General features: G+C 42.1%; 1 long non-coding RNA gene across 1 annotated transcript in view; it reads right to left on the bottom strand.

Moving 5' to 3' along the window:
- Window positions 1-3021: 3021 nt before the first annotated feature.
- LOC141145595 (uncharacterized) overlaps window positions 3022-22297 on the bottom strand; it is a 78492-nt gene continuing 59216 nt past the window's right edge. The window contains exon 3 of the long non-coding RNA XR_012244576.1: window positions 3022-5187. This is a non-coding gene — a long non-coding RNA (uncharacterized lncRNA). The remainder of the gene's footprint in view (window positions 5188-22297) is intronic.

Raw genomic sequence — 22297 nt, 5'->3', positions numbered from 1 at the left:
GCATACCCGAGATCGCCTCACGGAGAGGACGAATGGGGAGATGCTGCTGACAACTGCCTAGTGACAAGTGTCACTGGATCTCTGCTCCCTGTCATCGGAGCAGAGATCAGTGACGTCACACACCAGCCCATCCCCCTGACAGTTAGAAATCACGCCCCTAGGACACACTTAACCCCTCCCCGCCCCCTAGTGGTTAACCCTAGGTTAACGCAAGGAAAAAAAATTAAAGAAATAACCAAATAACTATTTAGAAAATTTGTATTTATTTTATGGGGGTATTTATTTTATGGTTAATCTATTCATATTGTATGAAAAAATAATTAATTTTTTTCAAATTCTATTCTAGCTGAAATTTTAAGTCATGGTCACATGTTTCCTGGGTATACATTTTCCTATGAGCCAGCAATTTATTTGATTAAAACACAATTGAAAAGATTTTGGAGCGTATTTTCTATTTTTAGAGGCAGTGATAGGCAAACATGGTCCTTTCAGCAGTTCTGAAGCACTTTCTGTTCTTTATAAAAAAAAAAGTTTTGATTGTAGTGTAGTTCTGGACAAGAGGGTCTTCAGCAAAAACAACAGTGGTTGAAGATTGGAAAGATGCTCTTCAGGGGTGGACTGGACCAGTGTTAGCATTTCCTCAATGAGCCATTGCTTCTGAAGTTCATTGGATTGCAAAGTGCAAGTTCCACAAAAGAAATCTAATTACAAAAAAATGTGTTCTGTGAGAAACTTCACCTCCTCCATAATCCAATCACACTGCCTCATTCATAATCTCACTTCAGTGTTTCTGTTACTACATCCACCATAATCCCACTTTCCCCTCTTCCTGCTTCTTCTACAATCTGTTATCAATGCCTCCTCTCTCTATCTCCCCCCCCAAATCTAGTCTTACTGCCTCCTCTCCCTACCTCTTCTGTTACCAGGTCTCTCTGTCTTCTCTTCCTACCAGCTTCATAATCTGGTCTTGTTGTCTCCCCTCCTTATCTCCTCGGTAACCTGGTCTCGCTTCTTCTCTCACTTCCTTCTCCATTATCTGGTTCCACTGCCTCCTATTCTTACCTCCACCATAATCTGTTCCTACTGCCACATCCTCATACTTCTTCTTCCATAAATCTGTTATCACTGCCTTCAATCTCTAACTCCTCCATGATCAAATTTTACTGCCTCCTCTTCCTACCTTCTCCATAATCTGGTCTCATTGCCTCCTCTCTCTAATACCCCAATAATTTCAGAATGCTTCCTCCCCTCCCTATATCCTCCATAATCCGGTCACCCTGCTTCCTCTCCCATCCTTTTTAGCAGTCAGGTCTCACTACCTTCTCTATCATTATTTGGTCCAGCTGCCTCTTCTCCCTACCTCCTCCACAATCAAATCTCACTGACTTTTTTTTCCCTACCTCCTCTACAATCCAGTTTTACTGCCTTCTCCCATCACTTTGTTCAAAATGTCATCTCACTAATTCCTCTCCCTATCTCCTCCATAATTCTGCCTCCCCTCAATATTTCGTTATCTCCGCCTCCTCTCCCTACTTTCTTCTTCTTCTTCTCGAGCTTATTCTGCTGCCTCTTCTACTCCCCTTTTTTTTACTATCCAGTCATGTTGCCTCTTCTGGTTCCCCACTTCACAGTAGCCCAACTCTTTTCTCTTTTATCCCTTCCAAAAATGATTCCCACTGTCAACTTTGAGGGGTCAAGCAGCCTCTTTGCACCCAAGCCAAAGTAATGTCATGGATATGATCCATCCAGGCAGGGCACATTTCCCCCCCTTTTTTTTTTTTTTTTAGTGCTTGGTGTGCTTTACAGCCATAAACCGTGGTGGTGATTGAGTGGCTAACTAAGCTGTCTTCCTCCTCTTCTGTCACCCAGGGTCAGACTATCTCACAGTCATCGCCAAGTGCCATAATGGAATATTCTCAGTCTCATGCCCCGTACACACGATCGGATTTTCCGATGGAAAATGTCCGATCGGAGCGTGTTGTCGGAAATTCCGACCATGTGTAGGCTCCATCGGACATTTTCCATCGGATTTTCCGACACACAAAGTTTGAGAGCAGGATATAAAATTTTCCGACAACAAAATCCGTTGTCGGAAATTCCGATTGTGTGTACACAAATCCGACGGACAAAGTGCCATGCATGCTCAGAATAAATAAAGAGATGAAAGCTATTGGCCACTGCCCCGTTTATAGTCCCGACGTACGTGTTTTACGTCACCGCGTTCAGAATGATCGGATTTTCCGACAACTTTGTGTGGCCGTGTGTATGCAAGACAAGTTTGAGCCAACATCCGTCGGAAAAAATCCTAGGATTTTGTTGTTGGAATGTTCGAACAAAGTCTGACCGTGTGTACGGGGCATAACTCTTTATCCACAACTACCACCGCTGTTGCCCTGCCAACTGGCATAGAGGATCCTGCTGAGTTATTTGGGCATAGTGTCAGCCACTTGCTGCAATTATGCAGAGCAATGAATTGGCTGTGATGGCTCTAAAGGTTAGGAGTAATGGGACCCTGGAGGGAGGAAACACCAGTCATGGACAACCAATTGGCAGTGATGTTCCCACCGCATGTGGTCAAGCTGGCTCCAGTGATGAGAGGGAGGATGCTAATGAGGTCTCTAAATGTATCTAAATGCCTGATAGAACAAAGAAGAAAAGTGAGGAAGAGACACAATCTCAAAGGGACAGGATGTCATCCAGGGGAAGCTGGTAGAAAAGTGGAGGATACAGCCGCCCTAATCAACTGGTTGGCAGAGGTCCATGGGTTCAGGGCACACTAACCCTCCCCCAGTCTACTCCCCAGAGCTGGGCTGTATGCTTCTTTTTCAGCACGTGTCGTGTACTGGAAACCTAACCATAGTAATTTGCAGTCTCTTTGTCAAGCACATAATGTTGGGGTACATGTATGTTCTAAAAGCAAGTGAACCCTCGTATGATATCCTGATTAGAGTGTTCCCCAAAAACCCATTCAGATCTGGAGATCATTCCGACAAGAAATTATGACACACACAACGCATGCAATTCAAAATGATCCAATCCTTTACTTCCCTATTTTCACTTCTATAACCAACATGACATCACAACAAAAGTCCAACCCCTTCATTAATATATGCTAAATTTACAGACATTACGTATACATCAGATGTTTAAAAAACACCTAAAAATAATACATGATTTCTTCATACAGAAACTATCAACAAGCAAAAACCTTCATGCGTCATTTCAGGGAAATCATGTTATTTACAAGGATTTGAAACTAACTTTTGATAGACGTCACATATACATATTATTCTAAGATGGATACATATTCTTATAGCTAAAATAAAGGACAGCAAGCTAAAATATCCCTACAATCCCCTCTTTGATCACACATGTATATATATATATGTATGATCTCACTTCCTTATCATGGCGATATTCTCAGCTTGCTTCTGATGATACATACTGAGATAAGTTTTATTGGGAGATGAGGGATCTGAAATGCGAGTGGCTCTATTAATAAGGCACATAATAAGCTTGTACACAAAATAAAGGAAAAGGAAAAAGAACACGACAATAATTAAAATTACGGCAATATCCCTTATCCAAGAGAATATCCCTCCAAATCCAAAATCAACATTTCCAAAAGGACTCCAGGTCTGGGCTATGTTGCGAGCCTCTTGTTGCAGCTTGGCCACCTCTTTTCTATGCTGAGCTATCACATCATAATAATCTGGTACCTCTATACTGGTATTGTGTACCCAAGTACAACATTCATAATCCTCAGTCATTTCACATAATCCTGTATGGGCTGAACTCATGCTCTCAATGGCTAAGTCATGCAATTCTAGTTGTTTTCTGATAGCCCTAGTTTCAACATTAAGTTTAGAAATGTCATCAGAGTTCTTTTTCATCATCTCATCAATAATTCCTAAATAATTATTCAACCTTTTCATCAAATCTATTCCCCATCCTGCCTAGGAAGGGAACCATGCCCAGGCCATATCCTTTTCAAGGAATAACTCTATCTTGTTACGATGTTTTAATGGATACCTTGGGTGTATACTAGCTTCAAGTAAATGACTCCCATCACTATCACCTATCACCCCCATTATGGGCACCAGTGAAGCCAGATAACACCAGCCTTGGGCCTCTCGTGGAATCCAGGGATAACAAGTCTTTCCACAACAAACATAAGTGTGGTTACCAAACGAGAAGGGCGTATTCACAGCAGTCTCTTGATCTACTGCTGTAACTGCTGCTAAAACCTGAAACAAATGCTGTACAGGTTTACTACTTTCATCTTCAGAGGCAAGAATCTTTTCAAAATCAGCCCGTACTCTGACCTTAACATGGTGTGTTTGATATAAAGAACAAGACTTCCCACTAGGGGCATAGCAATTAGAAATGTTAAAAACTGATCGACTACAGATATGAGCATTTCTAGTAGAATTCCCTAAATTGAAACACCAGTTAGGATTATGACTTCTATTGATGATGTGAAAGGAAATGGTGTCATTAGTTCTTCTGCTGACATTCAAAAGGTCAAGGGGAATCTTTCCTTTTAAAAGGGGAGTAATATTCAAAGGTATAGCCATTAGGGGTATCCTAACAGTGCTAAGGTGCAATTTGCCACAAATCCAACATTTCTGAAATCCTGATTTCTGAACATAAGCATATTTAAATTTTAGCAAAAGCATTTTATCAGAAATATTATCCTCAATGTCTCTCTTGTTTCTAACTTGTATCACTGTAATGTTCTCCTATGTATGTGTGTTTCCACAAATACTTTTAATGGCACCCAAATCTTCAGGATGGCAAATACAGTTAGTGAAGATCCAAGTGGGCGGGAACAACATCAGGGTGATCAGGAACAGGAAGCAAAATGTTTTGCCAGAAGTCTGTAGTGAAATAAGCGAGGTCATCTTCTCTGGCCGGACCTGCTTTTCCAGGAACTCCTCCTTCATCTGCTTGGACTTCTGCTTGAGGGCCTCCTGTATTAAGGATCTCCATCCTGCTCTTGGGGCTTTGGGCAACCTTTTTCACTCGGCTTGCATGGATCCCGGACTAGCAGTTTTCCACCAGGATAGCCGTTCTGATCACTGCAATCACCATAGTAGGAGGTCCAAAGGGATACTCTTGCTTCTTATTTCTCATCAGCTGTTGAACCACCACGGTGTCTCCCTCCTTGAAGAGGTGAGTAGCTTCCTGTGAAGAAAAAAGAGAGGTGCGAGCAACATTTCTTTGACTGTATCCAATATTTCAACCAGTTTTCTTACATATTCTTCCTATATTAAGTCTAAATCTCCCTTTTCTACCATTAAAGGTGCTCTGGCCTATGGGGTGGGGAAAAATCTACTCATCAAAACTTCAAAAAAAAACTTATTTCTGCCTGGATTGCTGGGAGGACCTTTCTCCAATTGGCAAAGGTTCCTCCTGTGGCCTTTCTTATCTTGTCTTTTATTGTTCTGTTCATCCTTTCTACTATTCTTGAACTTGGAGGGTGGTAGGGAATGTGAAACTTCCATTCTATCTTGAGAGTTTTTACCAAGTCCTGGCAGACCCTGGCTATAAAAGCTGGACCATTTGAGAACATGTCCACAATTATCAAAAGATATTCCTGTCTTTTGCCTAGTTTGGGCCTGTGTGTGAAATCAGCCGTGACTTGTTTACCTGCGTGGCCTATTCCGTGGTACTGTGAATGCACTTGCTGTTGGTATACATGGTTTCCCCTCTTTGCAGAGAAGTCCAGACCTTGGATCTCTCTACACACCCTTTCCATTCCAGTCCCTTAACTCATAATTTGATGCATAATCCTGGGGATCTGCAAGTGACTTTTCAAATGGGGATAGGTCAGGTATCAGCATAACAATTTGGATGTCTGCTGTCTGTGAGATAGCAGCTTATTTAGCAGCAAGGTCAGCCAGCCCTGCTCATTTCCCCTGGCTATCTCTGTCTATTGGCCTGTGTATGCTCTGCAGTGTACTATAGCCTAGAGCAAAAACCATCCACAAAAACATTCTGTGTGTCTGGTAGTGCTGTGGAAAATAAATCAGACCTGGGTGATGTGTCTTGGTGAATGAGGTTTATGCAGTCATGTTATGGCACAACCTCATCCTGTTCTCCTTTTTAATCCTAAAAGGGCGTTTAAAATGGGTGCTGGGCCTGCAGTGAGAGAAGCATATTTGATGTGCAATTTTTGGATTGGACAGCAAAATCACCTCATATCTGCTCAAACTCTGAGCAGACATGTGCTGTGTATCTACACTTTTCAACAAGATTGACACATTGTAAGTGATGTGAAGTGTGGTGTCATGTCCCAGAGTGAAAGAAGTGACCATCTCAACCACCATCGTACAGGACGCTAGAGCGCACCGGGATCATCTTTGAGAAAAAAACTACAGGGCACAGTCTCCCACTATGTTCCTGGGCCAGTACTCCCGCCATGGTTCTGCAATTTTCCCTGGCAAACAAGTGAAACATTTTGCCATATTCAAGGAGGCCTGAGGCTCGGGCTGGTAACCATTATACATTTCAACATGGCAAAACATGGCAAAAACATTTAACATTTCATCAGACCATTTTACAGTATCAGACATTTCAGAGACATTGCTTCAAAAACATTGCTTGTCTCAATATATTGTCATTGAAAGAGCAGTCAGGTATCCATTGGCGGCAGTAACCAATCATACCTAGGAAGGTAAGCATGTCCTTCCTATTAAATGGGCGGGGCAGACCCATTCAGAGCCACAGCTCTTTTATGACTGACTATTCTTTCTCCTTTTGTGAGCACAAATACTCAACTGTTTTTTTTTTTCTTTTGACAACGTTGTAACTTTTTCTTAAACATTTTGTAACCACATACATGTAACCATTTCAATAAAGATAGGCTATCAGCTCGGCAGACCTCCTCTGAAGAACTACAAATCAAAAAATCATCAACATACTGCAACAGTACAGAACCATGAGGGGCAGTCCAGGGCCCAAGGGTGACTTGGAGTACGGTGGCCATGTCTCCTCGTCTACAGGGATGAAAAAAACATTCTTTAAATCAATCACAGTAAAATACTCTGCATCGCATGGTATGGCGGTAAGTATTGATGGCACATCAGGCACTACTTGGGCAATTGGTACCACTAGGCTATTAATGTCCCTTAGGTTTGGTACAAACCTATAGTCACCATTTGCCCTTTTTTTTTTTTTTTTTACCGGGAGTATTATAAGGCGAGACAATTTCCCTTAAGATTCCTTTCTTTAAGAAATCCTCTTTCTCTGTATGTAACTCCCTCTTTGTCCTTGCCCCCTTTCCTCTTTTTATAAAAGTTTCCCCTTTGATTTCCTAAGAAAGCATTTTGCTAATGTGTTGATACTGGTGTTTGTTTTGGCATGTCAAAACATCCTGCTGCGTCTTTTTCAATCAACGTTTTTTTTTTTTTTTTTTTCAAGACAGACTTTAATAAGTCTGTATTTAAAGGACTGTGCATTTCATCTTAAGTGTTAAATCTGGCGTCTTGTGTAATGAAAGGAAAACTTTATATAACTAACTGCGTAGCTACTTCCTCTTTTTTTCCTCCGTGTTTTCTGCTTGTTTTAAAACTACGTGTTTTGTATTCTGACCCTCTACAGCGTGCGCAGCCTCTACAGCTTTCAACTTCTGCGTTGTGGTATGTAAGATTTAACCCTTAATTTACCATCCGCCCCACATTCTGACACCAAGCTGTTGGGGTACATGTATGTTCTAAAAGCAAGTGAACCCTCGTATGATATCCTGATTAGAGTGTTCCCCAAAAACCCATTTAGATCTGGAGATCATTCCGACAAGAAATTATGACACACACAAGGCATGCAATTCAAAATGATCCAATCCTTTACTTCCCTATTTTCACTTCTATAACCAACATGACATCACAACAAAAGTGCAACCCCTTCATTAATATATGCTAAATTTACAGACATTACGTATACATCAGATGTTTAAAAAACACCTAAAAATAATACATGAGTTCTTCATACAGAAACTATCAACAAGCAAAAACCTTCATGCGTCATTTCGGGGAAATCATGTTATTTACAAGGATTTGAAACTAACTTTTGATAGACGTCACATATACATATTATTCTAGGATGGATACATATTCTTATAGCTAAAATAAAGGACAGCAAGCTAAAATATCCCTACACATAAAATGTGGCAATGGCATCAACCATTTGCATACCATATGCATGAAAAGACATCCAATTTTTCACCACACAGGGAACAGCGCCAGAAAGCTACATATAAAAAATGGCCTCATTCCTCCTCCTTCCAGCTCCTTTCCATTCCACCTCTACCCCCACTATAGACCATGCCCTCTCAGCAGCCTCCAGTCATAGAGATGATGGTATAGCAAGGGCTGTCAAAAGTCCACCCTATGGCTCTTCCAGTGGGGAAGAAGGTCCACATGGGGCAGTGTGGAGTAGGAGCATAAGTAGGAACCTTTTTCTGATTCTGCCAGCACCACACCACCAGCTGTAGCCCTGAACAGGCAAATTTTGCTGTCCAAACTGCTAGAGCACAAGAAAAAATAATCTCATTCCCAGAGTCTATATACAGTGGGGACGGAAAGTATTCAGACCCCCTTAAATTTTTCACTCTTTGTTATATTGCAGCCATTTGCTAAAGTCATTTAAGTTCATTTTTTTCCTCAATGTACACACAGCACCCCATATTGACAGAAAAACACAGACTTGTTGACATTTTTTCAGATTTATTAAAAAGGAAAAACTGAAATATCACATGGTCCTAAGTATTCAGACCCTTTGCTCAGTATTTAGTAGAAGCCCCTTTTAATCTAATACAGCCATGAGTCTTTTTGGGAAAGATGCAACAAGTTTTTCACACCTGGATTTGGGGATCCTCTGCCATTCCTCCTTGCAGATCCTCTCCAGTTCTGTCAGGTTGGATGGTAAACATTGGTGGACAGACATTTTTAGGTCTCTCTAGAGATGCTCAATTGGGTTTAAGTCATGGCTTTGGCTGGGCCATTGAAGAACAGTAACGGAGTTGTTGTGAAGCCACTCCTTTGTTATTTTAGCTGTGTGCTTAGGGTCATTGTGTTGTTGGAAGGTAAACCTTCGGCCCAGTCTGAGGTCCTGAGCACTCTGGAGAAGGTTTTTGTCCAGGATATCCCTGTACTTGGCCGCATTCATCTTTCCCTCGATTGCAACCAGTCGTCCTGTCCCTGCAGCTGAGAAACACCTCCACAGCATGATGCTGCCACCACCATGCTTCACTGTTGGGACTGTATTGGACAGGTGATGAGCAGTGCCTGGTTTTCTCCACACATACCGCTTAGAATTAAGGCCAAAAAGTTCTATCTTGGTCTCATCAGACCAAAGAATCTTATTTCTGACCATCTTGGAGTCCTTCAGGTGTTTTTTAGCAAACTCCATGTGGGCTTTCATGTGTCTTGCACTGAGGAGAGGCTTCCATCGAGCCACTCTGCCATAAAGCCCCGACTGGTGGAGGGCTGCAGTGATGGTTGACTTTCTACAACTTTCTCCCATCTCCCGACTGCATCTTTGGAGCTCAGCCACAGTGATCTTTGGGTTCTTCTTTACCTCTCTCACCAAGGCTCTTCTCCCCCGATAGCTCAATTTGGCCGGACGGCCAGCTCTAGGAAGGGTTCTGGTCATCCCAAACATCTTCCATTTAAGCATTATGGAGGCCACTGTGCTCTTTGGAACCTTAAGTGCAGCAGAAATGTTTTTGTAACCTTGGCCAGATCTGTGCCTTGCCACAATCCTGTCTCAGAGCTCTTCAGGCAGTTCCTTTGACCTCATGATTCTCATTTGCTCTGACATGCACTGTGAGCTGTAAGGTCTTATATAGACAGGTGTGTGGCTTTCCTAATCAAGTCCAAGCAGTATAATCAAACACAGCTGGACTCAAATGAAGGTGTAGAACCATCTCAATGATGATCAGAAGAAATGGACAGCACCTGAGTTAAATATATGAGTGTCACAGCAAAGGGTCTAAATACTTAGGACCATGTGATATTTCAGTTTTTCTTTTTTAATAAATCTGCAAAAATCTCAACAATTTTGTGTTTTTATGTCAATATGGGGTGCTGTGTGTACATTAATGAGGAAAAAAATTAACTTAAATGATTTTAGCAAATGGCTGCAATATAACAAAGAGTGAAAAATTTAAGGGGGTCTGAATACTTTCCGACCCCTAAGTGTATATCTATCTATATATATATATATATACATACACGCACACTGTATATGTTTGCAAAATACATTTTTATTTTTATTTTTACAAAAAAACACACACATATATATATATATATATATATATATATATATATATATATATATATATTTATATAAATACACTTTTTTTTGCAAAATAAATAAATAAAAATAAATATATATATTTACACACACACACACATGTATATGTTTGCAAAAGTAAAAAAAATGTTAATTTTAAAGAAAAAAAGTTTTTTTTTTTTGCAAAGAAGAAGAAAATTTTATTTTTTGACCAAAAAGTTCTTTTTGCAAAAAGAAGAAAATGTTATTTTTGAGAAAAAAATTATGTTTTTAACATTCTGCTAAAATCTTTGTGAATTAGTACTGCTTGAAGAAGGGGACATGCCCTGAAATATTGTATGTTAGTGCAAATAAAAAAGTATCATGGACAGTACTCAGTTGTTTTTGTTTGCAAAAAAATAATTTTTTGCAAAAAAAAAATTATGTTTGCAAAAGAAGAAGGAGAAAATAAATAAATAAATATATATATATACACACACTGTATATGTTTGCAAAAAAATAAAAAAAAATTGCAAAACAATATCACCAAAAGAAAGGCCAGAATATCCCAAAAACAAGAGATCTGCGTTATCATAAGTAATGACAAAGTTATGGCCGAATCAAACGTAACAATCGCTCTGCTCCATGTAAGGCGTTTGGGTGTCAGAGCTGAAGAGGTCAGGCGACGCCTCCTACTGGTCACGTGACCACAACATCACCACATTGCCCATGTGGCCGGTCACATGACCAGGATGTCTTCATGGGTCCTCCCCCCTCTGGAATACAGCATGTTCTGTCTATAACCTGCAGATTGGTTGCCGGTTGCATAAGAAGTGCCGTCCATTGTGGAGGTGTGTTCTGATTTTTAGATTGTAAGCTCCATAAGCAAGGCCTTCCTGTTCCTTCTGTATTGTATTTTTTTTCTTTTGTAAAGTGCTGCACAAACTGTTGGCGCTGTATAAATCCTGTATAATAATAATCACAATATTTGGTTGGAGTCGTCGTGTTTTCCCCCCTTTCACTCGAGGTTTGTCATGTTAGGCGAACGTTTAGCGATCGGTTTTGTGCAGGCGAAAAAAAAGTTTTGAAATTTATTGTGAGAGATCGCTGTCCGTACTTCTGCTAGTACGGCTCGCATACGGCCGATCTGGAATCGCCGCAAATCGCAGAACAGCGAGCGTTTGGATCCTATTCATCTTTAAACAGTATGTGATTTTTGCAGCTTGACAAAACTCCTGTAAAATCATTAAGGTCCTATTCGTAGTTGGAGATTTGGAATCTCTGCGATTCCAAAATAGCGCAGTAATCGCTGCAAAATGCATGTGTTTGGGTGCTATGCGATTTTTGCAGCGTGACAGAATCGCGTGAGCCCTCATTCGCAGTGAAATCATGCGACTTCATCTGAAATAAAAGAAAAAAAAGTGTGGCGCTATGTATCACATCCACAGCCATGTGTATTACAATAAAGACATATAAAAATAGTGAATACTACCAAAAAATGTATGATCATAAAATGGATAGTGTCAAATAATTAATCAATCAGTGTTGATCACATATAAAGTAAATAATGCTTAATCATCAGATGTGCCAGTGATTAGTAGAAACCCGTGCTGGTTCTATGAGCCAGATACCAAACATAAAAAACATAAAACTTTAAAAGTCCATAAAAAATGTGTAGAAAAATAGTGAAGAAATCATCAACAGAGTTCAAAAGGGGTGATGCATGGCCAGATGGTATTCACAGAATTTTAGTCGCACCAAATCTGGCGAGTGGGCAGAAGTCGCACCAAAGTCACACCAAATCTGTCAAGTGGGCAGAAGGGAAACCACAAGTGTGCATAGATTGTACATCAGTGCCGGGGGCAACACCAGGAGTAGAGGAGGCTTACCGGAAAAAATTGACCTGAAATGGTGTACGCCAGACAAGTCAAAAAAGCATAATAACCACTGGTTCTGGGAAATACGTCTTGTCAGATGTCATCAACAGATGGTGGAAAGAAAAAGGGGGGGTCCGCACGGCTTCCTCTCCCATAGGTAATCCAGCATAAGCCAAACGTGTAGTTTCATATGCCATGCAAGGAGCAAACAAAACTCACATAGCGTAATAATGTTTTAAAACACTAGTTTATTAAAATAATAAAAAACAAACTCACATTTGGTAGAACGAAACAGAGCTCAAATATCAAATAGCGGGGATCGTGAGGGGTCCACCCGACTTTTTTCAGCTAAGGAGCCGTCATCTGGCTGTCATCTGAAACATGTCGGGTGGACCCCTCACGATCGCCGCTATTTGATATTTGAGCTACACTTTTTTTGTATAATATGAAAGATATTGTTAGGCCGAGTAAATTGATACCTAACATGTCATGCTTTAAAATTGCACACGCTCGTGGAATGGCAACAAACTACGTTACTTAAAAATCTCTATAGGCGATACTTTTCATTTTTTACAGGTTACCAGTTTAGAGTTACAGAGGAGGTCTAGCAGTAGAATTATTGCTCTCGCTCGAACGATCGCAGCGATACCTCACATGTGTGGTTTGAACACCGTTTACATACGTGTGCACGAGTTGTGTATGCGTTCGCTTCTGCGCAAGAGCTTGGAGGGACGGGGCGCTTAAAAAAAATGTCTTATTTTGCTTTTTTTTTTTTTTTACCACTTCCGGACCAGCCGCCGCAGTTTTACTGCGGCAGGCTGGCCCCCCTGCACGGAATCACGTTACTGTACGTGATCTTGCGAGACCCGGATAGCAGGCGCGGATAGCAGGCGCGCACGCGCCCACTGCACAGCGGGGGGTGCCGAAGCTCGTGGCCGACGGTCGCGATGACCGCCAGCCACGACCGATCATGAGCTGGAGACACAGAACAGGGACGAGTGTATGTAAACACACACTTCCCTGTTCTGTTCTGACAGGAGTGACAGATCGTGTGTTCCTATTATCTAGGTCCCACGATCTGTCACCTTCTGTAGTTGGTCCCTCCCCCTTCAGTTAGAATCACCTCCCAGGGAACATAGTTAACCCCTTCACCGCCCCCTAGTGTTAACCCCTTCACTGCCAGTGACATTTTTACAGTAATCAATGCATTTTTAATCGCACTGATCGCTGTATTAATGCCAATGGTTCCAAAAATTTGTCAAAATTGTCCGATGTGTCTGCCATAAAAAAAATAAAAATAAAAATGCTATAAATCTGTCCCCTATTTTGTAGACGCTATAACTTTTGCGCAAACCAATCAATATACGCTTATTGCGAATTTTTTTTTACCAAAAATATGTAGAATACATATCGGCCTAAACTAAGGAAAAAAATATATTATATATTATATTATATGTTTTTGGAGGATATTTATTATAGCAAAAAGTAAAAAATAATGCGTTTTTTTCAAAACTGTCGCTCTTTTTTTTTGTTTATAGCGCAAAAAATAAAAAATGTCAGGAGGTGATCAAATACCACCAAAAGAAAGCTTTATTTGTGGGAAAAAAAGGAAGTCAATTTTGTTTGGGTACAGCGTCGCACGACCGCGCAATTATCAGTTAAAGCGATGCAGTGCCGAATCACAAAAAGTGCTCTGTTTAGGAACGGGGTAAATTCTTCCGGGGCTGAAGTGGTTAAACTGTCCCTTTTTAATAAAAAAATGTTTTGATCATTGTTATTCCCATTACAAGGAATGTAAACATCCCTTGTAATAGAAGCAAGCTGTACAGGGTCTCTTTAAAGCGAGATCTGGGGTCAAAAAGACCTCAAATCTCACCTTTACACTTAAAGGGGTTGTAAAGGTACGTGTATCTGACACTGACCGGCCCCCCAGCCCCCCGTTTCATTAACCTGAGCCTGTTCGTTCCCACGCCGGAGAGCTCTACCTCTCTGGCCGGGGTTCTCGGCTCTTAAATTGGATAGATTGATAGCAGCGCAGCCATTGGTTCCTGCTGCTGTCAATCAAATCCAATGACGCGGGTGGAGCCAATTCCGGTACTCTGTATCTATGAACGCAAATGCTGGACTCGGGAGCACGCCTGCATGGTAACCCCAAGGGTGAGCGCTTCTCCCAGGGGGTTTACCGATACGAGGGGGAGCCGCGAGCTCCGCCGGGGGAACCCAGAAGACGATAATCGGGGCCACACTGTGCAAAACAAACTGCACAGTGGAGGTAAGTATGATATGTTTGTTGTTATTTTAGAAAAAAAACAAAAATTGAGGGTTTACAACCACTTTAAAAGCAAAAAAAAGTCATTTTACTTTTACACACAAAAAAAAGGCCCTTTAAGGCCGGAGGGTGGAAGTGATGTTTGAGGTCGATCCAGTCCTCCAAGGGCATAGATGGCCCTCACTCAACTTCCAACTTCCTGCCTATCGCTCCAGGGGATCGGATTGTTTCCCCCTTTACCTCCGGCGATCGGGGGGCCACCTCTCTCACAGCCTATAAGTGGTCTTGTGGCAAATCCGCTGCTGGGACCACTTTTATCGGACGCTGGATCGCCTGCTGTTTAAAAAAATGCCATATTGCCTGTTTTTAATCCTTATGCTATTCGGTTGCTGCTGAAGCACCTCAGCCTCAGAGGCCCACACCTCCCTTCAACCCGGCTCCTCCCACAACGGATATTCATTTGCTTACTCACGGCTCAAAGGATTATCCTCAACCTCCCTCCACCATGGAGGTAAAGAGAGAATTAAAGCTGCAGTGCCTTGAAAAAGTAATTATACCCCTTGAAATTTTCCACATTTTGTCATGGGATTTGTTGGTATTGTGACTTGGGTCACACCTAACACATAAGATTGGACTTGGTTCCAGAATGTAGCTATAAATGGGCATATCCATAAATGATGATACAGTGTTGGCCTGGTTTGCTTACATAGTGATTTGGGAAGGAATAGGGTATAAATGCCCTATGGAGCAATTTAAATTGGGTTTCCCTCCAGGATTCATTGGTGTTAGTTTTAAAGTCATTTTGTATCCTCTTTGTAGTTGGTAAGGAAGATTGTCTAAAGGAATGTCTTTTCCCCAGGCTTTTGAAGCTGTGTACTCCAGTGGATTGGTATAGAAAGGTATGAGAGGATTATAGACCTCCAGCTGTAGAAATAGTCATAAGTCAGATGCAATTGTTTGGTAGGATATAAGACACCCATTGACTGTGTCGTAAAGAGAGACCACGTTCGTTAGGCCTTTTAGCTTCCATGTGTTGAATGCTTTATGGTGGGTGGTCTGTGGTAGCATGGGGTTGCCAAGTATCGGTAGAGGGGATGAGACGTGTGGAGAGACCACCAAGCGCTTCCTGGCGTCCCTCCATGCAATGACTGTGTCCTGAATGAGTAAATTTTGTTGGAGGTTAGGTGGTAGTGATTTTAAGTAGCTATGAAGGATAAATGGTAGATGGTATGGATGTACCATGTATGAAGGATAGATGGTAGATGGTATGGATGTACCATGTATGAAGGATAGATGGTAGATGGTATGGATGTACCATTGCCGAATCCATCCAAAAGTTAGTGAACTTTGATCCCGGAACTAACCAGTCTAATCTTAGATGATGTAAGCAAGATAAATTATACAATCTAATAATGGGAGACCTGCCTCTCTTTCGCTCTTCGGGAGATATAGTTTTGTTATTGCGATGCAAGGTCTTTTACGGTGCCACATGAAGGCCGAAAAAGCTCTATTGATCTTTTGAATGTCCTTATGCTTGATTATTATTGGCATTGTTTGTTTGTATTGGGTACAACAGACGTGAGAAGCTGACCATCTTATAGAGGTGGCATCTCCCGAAGAGCGATAATGGAAGGTCCATCCATCCTTCCAGTTTGCTGATTATTTTGGATATCAGAGGAGGATAGTTCAGCTGATAGATGAGGGTTCTCAGCCTATGTTCACTCCTAAGTATGTGATGGGGAAGGGTGAAGAGGTCATCCAGAGGCTTTTGCCACTCTTGCAGAGAGGTAGCACCTTACTTTTGGTAGAGTTTAATTTTTAGTCCTGAGCAGGAATGGAAAGTAGTGAAGGTGTGTTAAATTAAATGGATATCTACCTGGGGATTAGTAGTAAAAATCAGAATGTCATCTGCAAAGAGGTTAAAAAGTAATGGTGATGGGGCAGCCCTGACACGTACCCTTGTGGAGGGGGGATAGGGTCTGAAATATGTCTTGCCGCCACTACCCTGGTAGAGGGAGACGAGTAGAGACTATCTATTAAGTGTGTAAAGGAGCCTAGGATGCCAAACCTTTCGAGGACAAGCTTTTAAAGCTGACATTGTCGAAAGCCTTTTCGGCATCTAAAGTGACAATGGCTATAGTGCCTTGAAAAAGTATTCATATCCCTTGAAATGTTCCACATTTTGTCACGTTACAACCAAAAATGTAAATGTATTTTATTGGAATTTTATGTGATAGACCAACACAAAGTGGCACATAATTGTGAAGTGGAAGGAAAATGATAAATGGTTCAACATTTTTTACAAATAAATATGTGAAAAGTGTGGGGGGCATTTGTATTCAGCCCCCCTGAGTCAATACTTTGTAGAACCACCTTTCGCTGCAATTACAGCTGCAAGTCTTTTTGGGAATGTCTCTACCAGCTTTGCACATCTAGAGAGTGACATTTTTGACCATTCTTTTTTGCAAAATAGCTCAAGCTCTGTCAGATTGGATGGAGAGCGTCTGTGAACAGCAATTTTCAAGTCTTGGCAAAAATTCTCAATTGGATTTAGGTCTGGACTGTGACTGGGCCATTCTAACACATGAATATGCTTTGTCTAAACCATTCCATTGTAGTTCTGGCTGTATGTTTAGGGTCATTGTCCTGCTGGAAGGTGAACCTCCGGTGCAGTCTCAAATCTTCTACAGACTCTAACAGGCTTTCGTCTAAGATTGCCCTGTATTTGGCTTCATCCATCTTTGCATCAACTCTGACCAGCTTCCCTGTCCATGCTGAAGAAAAGCATTCCCACAACATGATGCTGCCACCATCATGTTTCACGGTGGGGATGGTGTGTTCAGGGTGATGTGCAGTTAGTTTTCCGCCACACATAGCTTTTTGCTTTAAGGCCAAAAAGTTCAATTTTGGTCTCGCCTGACCAGACCACCTTCTTCCATATGTTTGCTGTGTCCCCCACATGGCTTTTCGCAAACTGCAACCGGGACTTCTTATGGCTTTCTTTCAACAATGGCTTTCTTCTTGTCACTCTTCCATAAAGGGCAGATTTGTGGAGAACACGACTAATAATTGTCCTGTGGACAGATTCTCCCACCTGAGCTGTGGATCTCTGCAGCTCCTCCAGAGTTACCATGGGCCTCTTGGCTGCTTTTCTCTGAGGGCTGAGGGCTTAACGAAACAGCTGTATTCATACTGAGATTAAATTGCACACAGGTGGACTCTGTTTACTAATTAGGTGACTTCTGAGGGCAATTGGTTCCACTACATTCTAGTTAGGGGTATCAGAGTAAAGGGGGCTGATTACAAAGCACGCCACACTTTTCACATATTTATTTGTAAAAAAATGTGATAACCATTTATTTTCCTTCCACTTCAAAATTATGTGCCACTTTGTGTTGGTCTATCACATAAAATCCCAATAAAATACATTTACATTTTTGGTTGCGAACATAACATGAGGAGGGTGCAGATCTGCTGGGAATGAAGATGGCCAAAAAGTTAGAGGGGTTTTTAAACTAGGCGATGGGGGGGAGGGTCCAGAGACCGTGATAGCCAGCGCGGAAGATATTCCAGAGGGTAGTATTGGGGGCATTAGTGGTAGGTTAACCAAAGCACAAAAACACAAGGTGAGTATAGTAGCAAGTCCAAGTTGCAATCTTGAAACACCCAATACGAGGACAATATGCGACCGGTCTAAACTATGTGGCATGTTCACCAATGCCAGGAGCCTGGCGGACAAGATGGGTGAACTAGAGATACTGTTGTACAAGGAGGATTTGGATTTTGTGGGATTTTCAGAGACCTGGTTCAACAGCTCTCATGATTGGCTGGCAAACATTCAAGGGTATACCCTATACCGCAAGGATAGAGAGGGTAAAAAAGGGGGAGGGGTATGCCTATATATCAAGAATAATGTACAAGTGAATGTGAGAGATGACATCACTGAGGGGGCTAGGGAGCAGGTGGAATCTTTATGGGTAGAGCTCCAAAGGGATGAAGCTAAGGGGAAAATAATACTGGGAGTATGCTATAGGCCCCCTAACCTGAGGGAGGAAGTGGAGACGGATCTCCTATCACAAATTGGATTAGCAGCAAGGATGGGAAGTGTTATCATAATGGGGGATTTTAATTATCCAGACATAGACTGAGCGGAGGGAACCGCGCATTCATTTAAGGCTCGCCAGTTCCTTAGTGTCTTGCAGGACAATTTTATGGGTCAGATGGTAGACGCACCAACTAGAAATAAAACATTACTAGATCTACTGATTACCAACAATACAGACCTGATAACAGATGTGGAAATACGGGGCAATTTAGGTAACAGCGATCACAGGTCAATTAGTTTCAGTATAAATCACACAAATAGGAGACATGAAGGGAACACAAAGACACTGAATTTCAAAAGAGCCAACTTCCCTAAACTACAAACCTTGCTAAAAGGCATAAATTGGGATAAAATATTAGGAACAAAGAATACGGAGGAGAGATGGGTTTGCTTTAAGAGCATATTAAATAAGGGCATTAGCCAATGTATCCCATTGGGTAATAAATTTAAAAGAGCGAACAAACATCCTGGATGGCTTAACTCCAATGTAAAAATGCATATAAAAGCAAAGGAGAAGGCCTTCAAAAAATACAAGGTTGAGGGATCATCCACAGCATTCAGAATTTATAAAGAATGCAATAAGAAATGTAAGGGTGCAATTAGGACGGCTAAGATAGAACATGAAAGACACATAGCGGAGGAGAGCAAAAAAAATCCCAAGAAATTCTTTAAGTATGTAAACAGTAAAAAAGGGAGGACAGACCATATTGGCCCCATAAAGAATGAGGAAGGACATCTGGTTACAAAGGATGGGGAGATGGCAGAGGTATTGAATTTATTCTTCTCCTCAGTCTTCACGAGTGAATCGGGGGGCTTCAGTAACCAAAACTGCAGTGTTTATCCTCATGACACAACACAGGAAGCACCTACATGGTTAACAGAGGACGGAATTAAAATTAGACTTGAGAAACTTAACATTAATAAATCACCGGGACCAGATGGCTTGCATCCGAGGGTACTTAGGGAACTCAGTCAGGTGATTGCCAGACCGTTGTTCCTAATTTTTACAGACAGTCTATTGACTGGAATGGTACCAGCTGATTGGAGAAAAGCCAATGTAGCACCAATATTTAAAAAGGGCCCAAAAAACATCCCTGGGAATTACAGACCAGTTAGCCTAACATCAATAGTATGTAAACTCTTGGAGGGGATGATAAGGGACTATATACAAGATTTTAGTAATAAGAATGATATCATTAGCAGTAATCAGCATGGATTCATGAAGAATCGTTCTTGCCAAACCAATCTATTAACCTTCTATGAGGAGGTGAGTTGCCATCTAGACAAAGGAAGGCCCGTAGACGTGGTGTATCTGGATTTTGCAAAAGCATTTGACACAGTTCCCCATAAACGTTTACTGTACAAAATAAGGTGCGTTGGCATGGACCATAGGGTGAGTACATGGATTGAAAACTGGCTACAAGGGCGAGTTCAGAGGGTGGTGATAAATGGGGAGTACTCGGAATGGTCAGGGGTGGGTAGTGGGGTCCCCCAGGGTTCTGTGCTGGGACCAATCCTATTTAATTTGTTCATAAACGACCTGGAGGATGGGATAAACAGTTCAATCTCTGTATTTGCAGACGATACTAAGCTAAGCAGGGCAATAACTTCTCCGCAGGATGTGGAAATCTTGCAAAAAGATCTGAACAAATTAATGGGGTGGGCGACTACATGAGGTTCAATGTAGAAAAATGTAAAATAATGCATTTGGGTGGCAAAAATATGAATGCAATCTATACACTGGGGGGAGAACCTCTGGGGGAATCTAGGATGGAAAAGGACTTGGGGGTCCTAGTGGATGATAGGCTCAGCAATGGCATGCAATGCCAAAGCTGCTGCTAATAAAGCAAACAGAATATTGGCATGCATTAAAAGGGGGATCAACTGCAGAGATAAAACGATAATTCTCCCGCTCTACAAGACTCTAGTCCGCCCGCACCTGGAGTATGCTGTCCAGTTCTGGGCACCAGTCCTCAGGAAGGATGTACTGGAAATGGAGCGAGTACAAAGAAGGGCAACAAAGCTAATAAAGGGTCTGGAGGATCTTAGTTATGAGGAAAGGTTGCGAGTACTGAACTTATTCTCTCTGGAGAAGAGACGCTTGAGAGGGGATATGATTTCAATTTACAAATACTGTACTGGTGACCCCACAATAGGGATAAAACTTTTTCGCCGAAGAGAGTTTAATAAGACTCGTGGCCACTCATTACAATTAGAAGAAAAGAGGTTTAACCTTAAACTACGTAGAGGGTTCTTTACTGTAAGAGCGGCAAGGATGTGGAATTCCCTTCCACAGGCGGTGGTCTCAGCGGGGAGCATTGATAGCTTCAAGAAACTATTAGATAATCACCTGAATGACCGCAATATACAAGGATATGTAATGTAATACTGACACATAATCACACACATAGGTTGGACTTGATGGACTTGTGTCTTTTTTCAACCTCACCTACTATGTAACTATATAAGTAAGATCCTGCCGGGGAGAGGAAAACAAGAATCATGTGGACTAAAGCTCATAGGACCAAGAGGCTGAAGGTAATGAAAGTCACCCAAATCTGTTTGCCCCATTGGAGTGTGTAACCCGCAGGCGCTTGGGGTGGGGGGGGGGTCTTTACTGGGTCTGCGTTGTTCCCTTGGTTATGTGAGCGATTTTTCCATATGTGGGGCACAACACCCTGGGAGTTGCAGCAGGGGGCAAAGACAGGAGGTACTTCAGCTGGAGTGTGAAACATTAGTTGGTCTCCGTTTGGGGCTCGTAGTTGCAGCGTGGCAGGGTATGCTAGCATGCAACAGAGGCCCTGTTTAAAAAGTTCTACACATACTGGTTGGAATTCTTTTATCCACCGGGAGACCTCTGAGTAGTCGGTGAAAATCAGAAGGCTGTTCCCATCTATTTTAACCGTGCGTGTCTTGCGGAATGTTTGAAGGATAGCCAGTCTGTCAGCAAAACTTAGGTATTTGGCTATCACTGGCCTGGGTGACTTGCGGTTTGAAGCTGGCGCTCCCATTCTGTGTGGTCGTTCAGCTACACATTGATCTGGGAGACCTAAGGCCTCCGGTATACGAGAATCACAGAGGTTCTGCAAGATCTGTTTTCAAGGTCTTACAGTTTCTCTTGGATGATGGTGTGAATTTGGGAGTGTTGCTGGACAGTACCATTGTTTTGGTAGATCTCATCCTCCAGGGCTGAGATCCTGCATTCAGTGTCTGTTATTCTGCATGCCTGCTCCTCCAGTTCTTTGCAGAGTTGTGCGATGCCAGATGCCACAGCTGTGTCCACCGCCGTGGTGATAGTGGGGAGTATCAGGGCTGCTACTGCCTGAGCTAATTTTTTTAATGTACAGTCCCTTGTAGCTCCAGCGGGAGCATGTCCACGCTCTCTGGCTCCGGATTATGACCAGCGGCCATCTTGTCTCCCTCCAAGGGGAGACTAGGCGGTGTAGATTGGGAGGGAGCTGAAGCGGGAGCTGGTAAGGTACCGCTCCATAGCTAGTGGGGGTCGGCCCGCAGTGTCTGTGACCGAAAAAAACCCCAAAAAACGGGCTGTTACCAAGTTTTGTAGGCCGAATGTACCTGGGCTAGCAAGGAGCCACTGTGACCCAATGTCCTTACATGTGGCGCCGTAACCAGAAGTGGATTTTTTATCTTATGTCAATGGAATCTTTTTGTTTGGGGTGCTGAAAATGGTAATACAAATACTGTACTTACTTTACACCTAAATTCCATAACCTTCCTCTTCTTAGTGCAGTCGGTCCTTTGAAACCACTT

This window comes from Aquarana catesbeiana, linkage group LG05 (assembly GCF_042186555.1).
Source record: "Aquarana catesbeiana isolate 2022-GZ linkage group LG05, ASM4218655v1, whole genome shotgun sequence".
NCBI classification, from domain to species: Eukaryota; Metazoa; Chordata; class Amphibia; order Anura; family Ranidae; genus Aquarana; species Aquarana catesbeiana.
This window is presented reverse-complemented; position numbering and strand designations above follow the sequence as displayed.